Genomic DNA, 8593 nt, shown 5'->3' with positions numbered 1-8593 from the left:
GTGTTAATGTCCAAGAACGAACACACTCATAAGACCTGAGCTATATCAGGGAGAGTCTTGGGTAAGATCTGTCTATGCTTACACCAACGACCGAACAGTTCAAAGACATCATGTCTACTAATCAGCCAGTGAGCAAACAGAGTTTACAAGGGAAGGTTCAAAGGGTAACACCTACCTATCCTATACTCGACTCAACTGTCGAAAACTATCACAAATCCTTGTTTTCATTCATGTGGGGGATTGTTGAAAAATTGAATGAAAACGTGTGGGTTGTAGTCCCACAACGATTGAAAGCAAGGCTTTCCGACTGATTCGGAACAAAGGGGGTTGGAAATCCAGGGCCCGGAGGACATCAACCCATTGCTTGTAAAAATCAGTTAGGACACGGTATGTCTGCGTAAGGCAACTTGTTGGCCAGTATGCAAGTCAAAGCCAAAGTCGCCAGTTTGCTTGCACGCCATGTGGCAAGCTTGTTTGCACGCCACATGGCAAGTTTGCAAGAGCTTGCAAGTCACTTAGCCAACAGCAAGCCACGTAAAGTGGCTTGCTGGCAAGTTGAAGACAACAGCAAGCCACGTTGTGGCTTGCTGGCAAGCATGCAAGCCACAACGTGGCTTGCTGTGCTTGCAAGTCTTGTACCAGGCAAGGTCTATATAAGAGACCTTAAGCAAAATTCAAGAGAGCAGAGCAGAATAAAAAGCTCAGTGAGCTTTGTGAGCGAAGTTGCAGTGAGCTTGTGTGCTCCTCCATTCCTCCTTGAATCCCCATGTTTCTTTCCCTTCTGTTGTGCACTTCTTTTGCTCAACAGAAATAGTGATAGTTTTCGGATCTAGTTCAGATCGTCACGACAACCAGTGCTCGGTTGTGCTCGTGATTCTACCGTTTTATCCTGGGAAACACACGTCCACTTAATCCTCTGAGCACCGCGAAGGGGCCGAATCTGTTTTAAGGAGATAGCGCTCTGCTGGACTCGGCATCCACTCTGAGTTCGTGTTGCAGCTCTCGACATCCTGTCAGCAACTCTTAGCAGCAACGTGGCGCCGCTCGACAACTCACGGTGTTTGCGACTCTTCTACTAGCGTGTGGCTTGGCTCGCTAGAGTCGACAGTTTGAGATTATCTGCTCAAATCTACTTGATTGTAAGTTCTTGTGACTCTGGTACGCACTCGGAAGCGTGGAAAAGAGCTTCTGAGAAGATCATACAGATTGTAACGTGTTTACTTCCAACACTGTTTGCATGATTATTGGGCGGTTTATATACGCTCTTAATTGGTTCAATTATGTGTAGACTAGTCAGGGATTTTTCATGGTTATCTGGGTCATATGGTCGCCTATTTGTTGTAATTACGTTTGGATTACTCAGGGAAGTTTTTTCATGGTTAATATGTTTATATGGGCTCCTAAGTGGTGTAATTATGTTGGAATTAGTTTGGGATTGGTTATTGGGGTTTTTGTAGGTTCCTAATGGAAGTGTTTATGTTTAAGATTAGTTGCCATCTATGTTGGACTCAATTTGGATCTAATTTTGTGTTGGTTTGGTTGAATCAATGATGTTTTTATTGGTTTTGATTGTTGCTGTTGACGTTGCCTTGCGTAGAGCTCAGATGTGATTCATGTTACCCATCCCAAATAATTGGGATAAATGCCCCTGACGATTTTTCACCATGAGCTTATTAGGTGAAGAAAAAAACCATGGATCACAACCATTAAGATAAATGATATCATATATGCCACCAACAACATGATCCTCCTCTAGCACGAAGGAGGAATATTGACTCTTGAACATATTCTCTGGCTATACTTGTCCATTTGACCATCTTCTTCTTAATAAGTTCTTTGGAGCCAAAACAACTTTAATCTATTATACAAGGAGTCATCATGGTGAAATAATCTCTTCGCTTGGTGCTTTATTATTTTTTCCTCCGGTGAGCATCATGCAGTTAAATTACAATTTTTAATCATTGAAGTTTTTATTTGTAGGTTTTAATTTTATGGGGCTTAAAAGTTGTACAATTTTATTTTGGCTCTGTTTTCGCAAACTAAGTAATTTATATTGTTATTTTGGGGAATAAGTTATTTTGAAAATAGGTTATTGATTATTGGGTTCCTTTTAGCTGTAGAATTATTCTTTTATTCTAAGTAAGGTTTACAGTGTCGACTCGGTTGCTTGATACAAGCATTTGTATTTTTCCAACATGGGATCGACACTGAAATAAGTTCCAACACCGGATCAAAATCAATTGGTGGCAAAAGATAAAAACGCATGCCCCCAGCGCCCCCGTCAACCTGTCCCAGGGTCAACACGGAGGAGGTAAATCACGGGCGACTACTAGTCTTTGGAATAGTAATTAGCACATAAGGGAGACATTTACCTCGGCTTTGTCGAGATTCGAACCCCAGACCTCATTGGTGGCAACAAAAATAAAACAAAACATCTCTTCCGAAAATAGAGCCCATCACGACGATAGCCGGCCATGAGGTGAGCCAAAGTGCGAGGGGGCTTAAAAATAAAAAATAGGTGCAACACGAGGACTTCCCAGGGGGTTACCCATCCTAGTACTGCCCTTGCCCAAGCACGCTTAACTTCGGAGTTCTGATGGAATCCGATGCATTAGTACTGATATGATCGCACCGAGAGGAAGAGAGGGCTAAGAGAGGTGAGATTTGGGTGAGAATGTACTTGAGCGGCATAGCTCGAAATTCTAAACCTTGATTCTAAGTTTGTTTGGTTTGGGCTTTGAAGAGAGACCCTAATTCCCATGTTAATGCATCTTTTAGTTAATGAAATTTGAGTTTGGGTGAGCTATTGTGTCTTGGTTCTTGATGTTGTCTAGGAGTTGTTTCAAGATCTTTACAGCTATGGAGATGAGGAAGCTTCTTGTACAATTATAGAAGTTTTTGTGATGAAGCCAAATGTGATGTTCATGTAAATATTCAAGTTGCAATCAACTAGCTTAAAATTCAATTTAGACGTGGACAGTGCTTTATCTAGCCTAGGGCCTTTCAAATAAATATTGGTAGTCATTGAATGAAGTTGTAATGAAGGGGGTAGGAAAGTTGCTTCCGTATAATCTACACGTCACACGTTCTAGTTTCGAAAATAGCCTCTTGTAATCCCCGGTAAAAAAAGTCACAAAAGTAAGAGTTGCTGCCTTAGAGAACAAGCATGCTAATGCATAGGTAGATTTCTTTGTCCACTTCCAAAATTCTTAGTTTAAAGCAATTTGTTTTCATTTTTGCTAAATATAATGCAAATTCTTCGTAATGGATAAAAAAGGCGTTGGATTGATCTTGTCTGATGCTTCAGATGAAGTGTTGTTGGACAAATCTAGTGGGCCAAACAAATTATTTGAGGGTATTGAAGTGCCTTGCAGACATTTTCTCATCCATTAAAGAGTTTAGATGACATGCATGGAAACATCTTCCTCAAGTTCAGGTTCCTGCGAGCAGGGACATTAAAAGTTCCACGAGGCCTTAGTAAAAAATATTTAGGCCTTTAATAATTTTTTAAAAAATTATTTAATTTTTTTTTCATCATTTTTCATTTGAACTTAGGACAAACAACAACGAATTTATTTATTTTTAAATAAAATATTAATTTAAAATTATATTTTTATATAAAATTTAGTTTTCTAACTTTGGAGTTGTAAAATTATTAATAACAATTATTACTTGCACAAATATAATAAGAAAATAAAAAAATTATTAAATTTAATTTGAATCAATTAATTTAAGTTGTATATAATATACTAGTACTTAGAAAGTATATAATAAATTAGATAAGTGCACTTACAAGTATTCAAAAAAATCTACGAATCATAATTTATGTTTATATATATATATATATATATATATATATATATATATATATATATATATATATATATATATATATATATATATATCTCCACCGGTGGAACCCCATACTACTAGGGGTTCCATTACCGACAGGGGGGGGGGGGGGGGGCGACCGCCGATGCTGCCCCCCCCTCTGGATCCGCCCCTGTATATATATATACACACGAAGTTGTTATCCTACGCGACGCAACAGTGCGCGCGTCGCGCAAGATATCTGTTAGGATCTCTTCGTACGGCTAGAGAGGGGGTGTGAATAGCCAACCCCAATCTTTCGCGTTTCTTCCTACGATTAGGTTAGTTGCAGCGGAAATACAAGGAAGAAACTAAGAAGAAGAAAGCAAACCTCAAACGCAAGGATGTAACGAGGTTCGGAGATGAACTCCTACTCCTCGGCGTGTCCGTGAGGTGGACGAGCCCTATCAATCCGTCGGTGGATGAGCCCCCGGAAAACCGGCTAATACAATATACTCCTTGTGGGTGGAGAAACCTCGCCACAAACGTTTGCAACAGCAGACTAGAATACAAGGAATACAAGTAGAAAGACAAGAACAATGTATAAACACTAACTCGCCTTCTCGTCGACTGCCTGTGAAGCAACAACTTCTCGGACAACAGCAGCAGCTGATCGAAGCTCACACAAGCTTCTGGAGAGCTCAACAAAGCTCGGATCGCAAGCGTGAAGCTAGAAGCGGGAAGAAGTAGAAGAAGAAGTATCCACAGAAGCTCTCACCTTTATACTGCGAAGAAGAAGCAGTGAAGAAACTGGCGTTGCGTCGCAAGCTAGAACTCTGATCGATGCGTGGACCGATCAGTAACATCTGATCGGTCTGCAGACCAATCGGGAAAAGCCTATGCTTCTGTTCCGTCTGATCGGTCCATGGACCGATCGGGGACCTCTGATCGGCCTGATCGGTCGAGGAACCTCTGATCGGTCCACGCACCGATCAGAACTCTGATCGGTCTACGGACCGATCGGGCTTCTTTCTCCGGCGCCCGATCTGCATGGTCTCGAGACCGATCGAGATAACCATCGATAGCATCTTGATCGGTCACCGATCGGTCACCGTCAGATGAGCATGTATCATTGGATCGATGCGGCCCGATCCAAACTTTTCAACCCTAAACCTAAGGCTTCCACACCAACATCCGGTCAACCTTGACTGTTGGTACATCATGCCTAGCATCCGGTCACCCTTGACCTGCTAGCACTTCCCGCTAAGTGTCCGGTCAATCCTTTGACCCACTTAGACTTTTCAACACCGAAGTCCGATCATCCCGATCCATCTGGATTTTCCTTGCCTGGTTTCACTCACCGGGACTTTCCAACTGCCTAACATCCCGTTAGGACTTTCCCTTGCCTAACATCCCGTTAGGACTTTCCCGCTTCTGGTTTCACTCACGGGACTTTCCACACCTAACATCCCAGTTAGGACTTTCTCCTTGCTTCACTCACGGGACTTTCCAACCGCCTAACATCCCGGTTAGGACTTTCCTCGTGCCAAGCTCCTGCTTGGACTTTTCCACCAAGTCTCCATACTTGGACTTTTCGCAACTCAGCTCGACTTTTCCGACCAAGTCTCCATACTTGGACTTTTCCAGTGCCAAGCTCCCTGCTTGGACTTTTTCCCGAATTAGGTCAACCAGGTCAACCTTGACCTATGGTTGCACCAACAATCTCCCAAACATCTATTCTTGTCCCACATCAAGAATAGAACTCTCTCACGAGTGTCAAACATCAACATGCAACACAACTAGGTCAACCTTGACCTAAGGTTGCACCGACAATCTTCCCAAGTCAAACATCAAAATACAACTCGAGTCACGTCAACTCGAGTCGGGTCAACCAGGTCAACCTTGACCTAAGGTTGCACCAACAATCTCCCCCTTTTTGATGTTTGACAAAACCATAATCAAGTTAGGTTAACCCGATAACCTAACTTAGGTTTTCAATCATCTTCCAATGTCCAATGTTCTTTCCTTGAACATTCTCTGGACATTCTCCCCTTAGGTTAACCCAATAACCTAACTTGGGTTCTCCAATAATTCTCCCCCTTTTTGACACACATCAAAAAGAATTCCAATGTTCTTCCTTGAACATTCCTTGACATTCTTTCCCTAACTTAGGTTAACCCGATAACCTAACTTGGGTTTTCTGATAATTCTCCAATGAACACTCTCCCCTTTTTGACACACATCAAAAAGAACAAGGAGGGTATCAAGGTCAAGAGTTTCTTCCTAATGAAAGTCCCATACCTTTCATTTGAAACTCTTAATTTCCTCCTTGATACTAAACTCAACAATCAACTTAGTGATAATCTCATATCACTAATCCTTAAAAGTCTTTTGGAGTAAAAACTCCCCCTAAAAGTCAACTCCCCCTTGACAATTAGGTAAAACTCCCCCTCAAGGTCAACTCCCCCTTGACCATTGCACCAACAATGTCTTAGAGAGTTCCAAACCTTTAGAAATCCAAAAACACCACTTCCATAACTGAAATTTCAGACACCAGCTGAAAAATCAGAAATTCGGCACGCCCTGATCGGTCCCCAGACCGATCAGAAGCCCCCTGGATCGGTCCCCAGACCGATCCGTCCTTCACCAGATCGCATCAAGCTTTCTGGATCTTACTGGATCGGTCTGCAGACCGATCCACAACACTCTGGATCGGTCCGCAGACCGATCAGAGCTTCCCTGGATCGGTCCCCGGACCGATCCAGACACTGAAATCAGAATTTCTGATTTCCCCTTCCGGAAATTCAGAAACTCCTAATAAATTCAAGAAAATTCCAAAAATTACGAAACTTTGAGGATACATTCCTCATATCATACACTATCATGGAAAAATAGTTTTCTATGAAAATAACTTCCATTTTTCAATCTTGATACAAAGTTCAAAAACTTTGAAATAGTTCAAGTTTAGCTCAACTTTGTATCACTTCGGTCAATGATGAATGCTATCACTAGGAAAGCTTCATCAAGGTTTTTCAAATCAATTTTAAAATACTTTTAAAACCATTTGAATTTAGGACCATAATCTTAGGGCTAGATGTACATGACTTGTACACAAGCTTTCCCTATGATCCTTAATTTCTTGAATTAGGGTCATCTAGGTACAAGGACAATGCACCTTGATCCTAACTCATGATCCTAATATCTCACACACATCTAAGGTGTATCAAACCACATTCAAGTCAATTTGATGTGAGATATGGATTAAGGTCAACTTAGGCTAAGTTCTCATGCATTTTCTAAACACAAATTTGATCTCAATATCAAAATGTGTTTTTCATCCTTAAATCAATTTCATTGATCATTAATGCAAGAGATGATGACATGGCATATAATGATATCATAAGTAAAAACATGTGCCAATGTCATGATGTCATGGCATAAAGTTTGAAACTAAACTGACACATGACATATAATAACCTAAGCATTATCATGGCATTTCAAATGATCATAAATTAAATATGATGTCATGACATGGCATATGGCAAACAACCATGGTAAGTTAACACAAATAAAATACCTAGATTACCTATCTAAGTATCCTTAATCACTTAGCTAACTTAAATTCTAATCCTAGATTGCCCAAAGTGCTCCAAGAAAATGTCAAAACCCAAATTGACATTTCTTGATCTCTTGTTTGATTTATACCATTTAAAATTCTACAAGAGTAGCACTTCTAAGTTAAGGCCCGGATTGCCTTGATTACCTAAGAGAATATCAAAATCCCAATTTGATATTTCTCTAGGTTTTTCCAAATTGTGTCAATTTAAAGTAAGATTAATATATTCTCACTTTGGCACAACTTACTCTTCCAAGGAGTGAATGACAAAGATTATTCCATTTCATTTTCAAAGGTTCCCAAAAACCTTAAAAATGCTCCTTGAGTGTCAATTTCCTCAAAGTTGGGTTAACTACCCTTCTTATTGGAGTTGACACTCTCTAACCCATCTATGGGGTAGAGAAAATGCTCCTAGGAACCCAATACCTATTAGAGCTCATTGGGTTCACTAAATATTCACTAGGGATGACTTCCCTAGCAACCCTCCTAATGACCCTCTTAGGCTTTAAAGCCTTGGTCATTTGGGTCTCATCAAGGTCAACTATAGGGGTGACTTCCCTTGTGACCTTGGTGGTGGTCTTCCTAGTCCTAGATTTTGTTCCATAATCGAATGGAACATTATGGTAAGTGGGCTTGACCAATTGGGACTTAGGTTTGTGACCCAAACCTTTCTTGTCCTTGGGCTTTGAAATTTGACCCTTAAACCCTAGAGATGACTTCTCCAAGTTCTTAAGAGCCTTTTCCAAAGTATCAAGTCTTGACCTCAAGACTTGATTCTCCTTCTCTAATACCTCAATTTTTGATTTGTCATTTTTCTTTGAGGCATTCCTAGGCATGTGTCTAGTTGATTTGGGATTCCTACCTAGGTTCTCCTTAACCTTAGATGAGGTAATTCTAGGGTTGGCATTCCTAGTAGTATCCCTATCTAGGTTGACATGTTTAGCACCTAAGCACATGTGTTGATTTCTAGTGTTAACATGCTCATCATTATTTGCAATAGCAATAAAACTACTAGCATGTTTCTTATTTGAATTGCAATAGTATGCCTTAAAAGGTACCTTAGGGTTTGCCTTAGCTCCCCCTATCGATGTGCATCCCTTGTCCTTGTGAGGTTGCCTCCCCCTTGGACAATGGCTCCTATAGTGTCCCCTTCGCTTGCATTGGAAG

General features: G+C 40.8%; 1 non-coding gene across 1 annotated transcript; it reads right to left on the bottom strand.

Annotated features, from left to right (window-relative positions):
- Nucleotides 1–2515: 2515 nt before the first annotated feature.
- On the bottom strand, nucleotides 2516–2634 carry LOC121993278. The gene has a single exon (XR_006115151.1). It is a non-coding gene; the product is annotated as a 5S ribosomal RNA (ribosomal RNA).
- Nucleotides 2635–8593: the final 5959 nt, after the last annotated feature.

The sequence above is a fragment of the Zingiber officinale genome, chromosome 6B (assembly GCF_018446385.1).
Source record: "Zingiber officinale cultivar Zhangliang chromosome 6B, Zo_v1.1, whole genome shotgun sequence".
NCBI classification, from domain to species: domain Eukaryota; kingdom Viridiplantae; phylum Streptophyta; class Magnoliopsida; order Zingiberales; family Zingiberaceae; genus Zingiber; species Zingiber officinale.
This window is presented reverse-complemented; position numbering and strand designations above follow the sequence as displayed.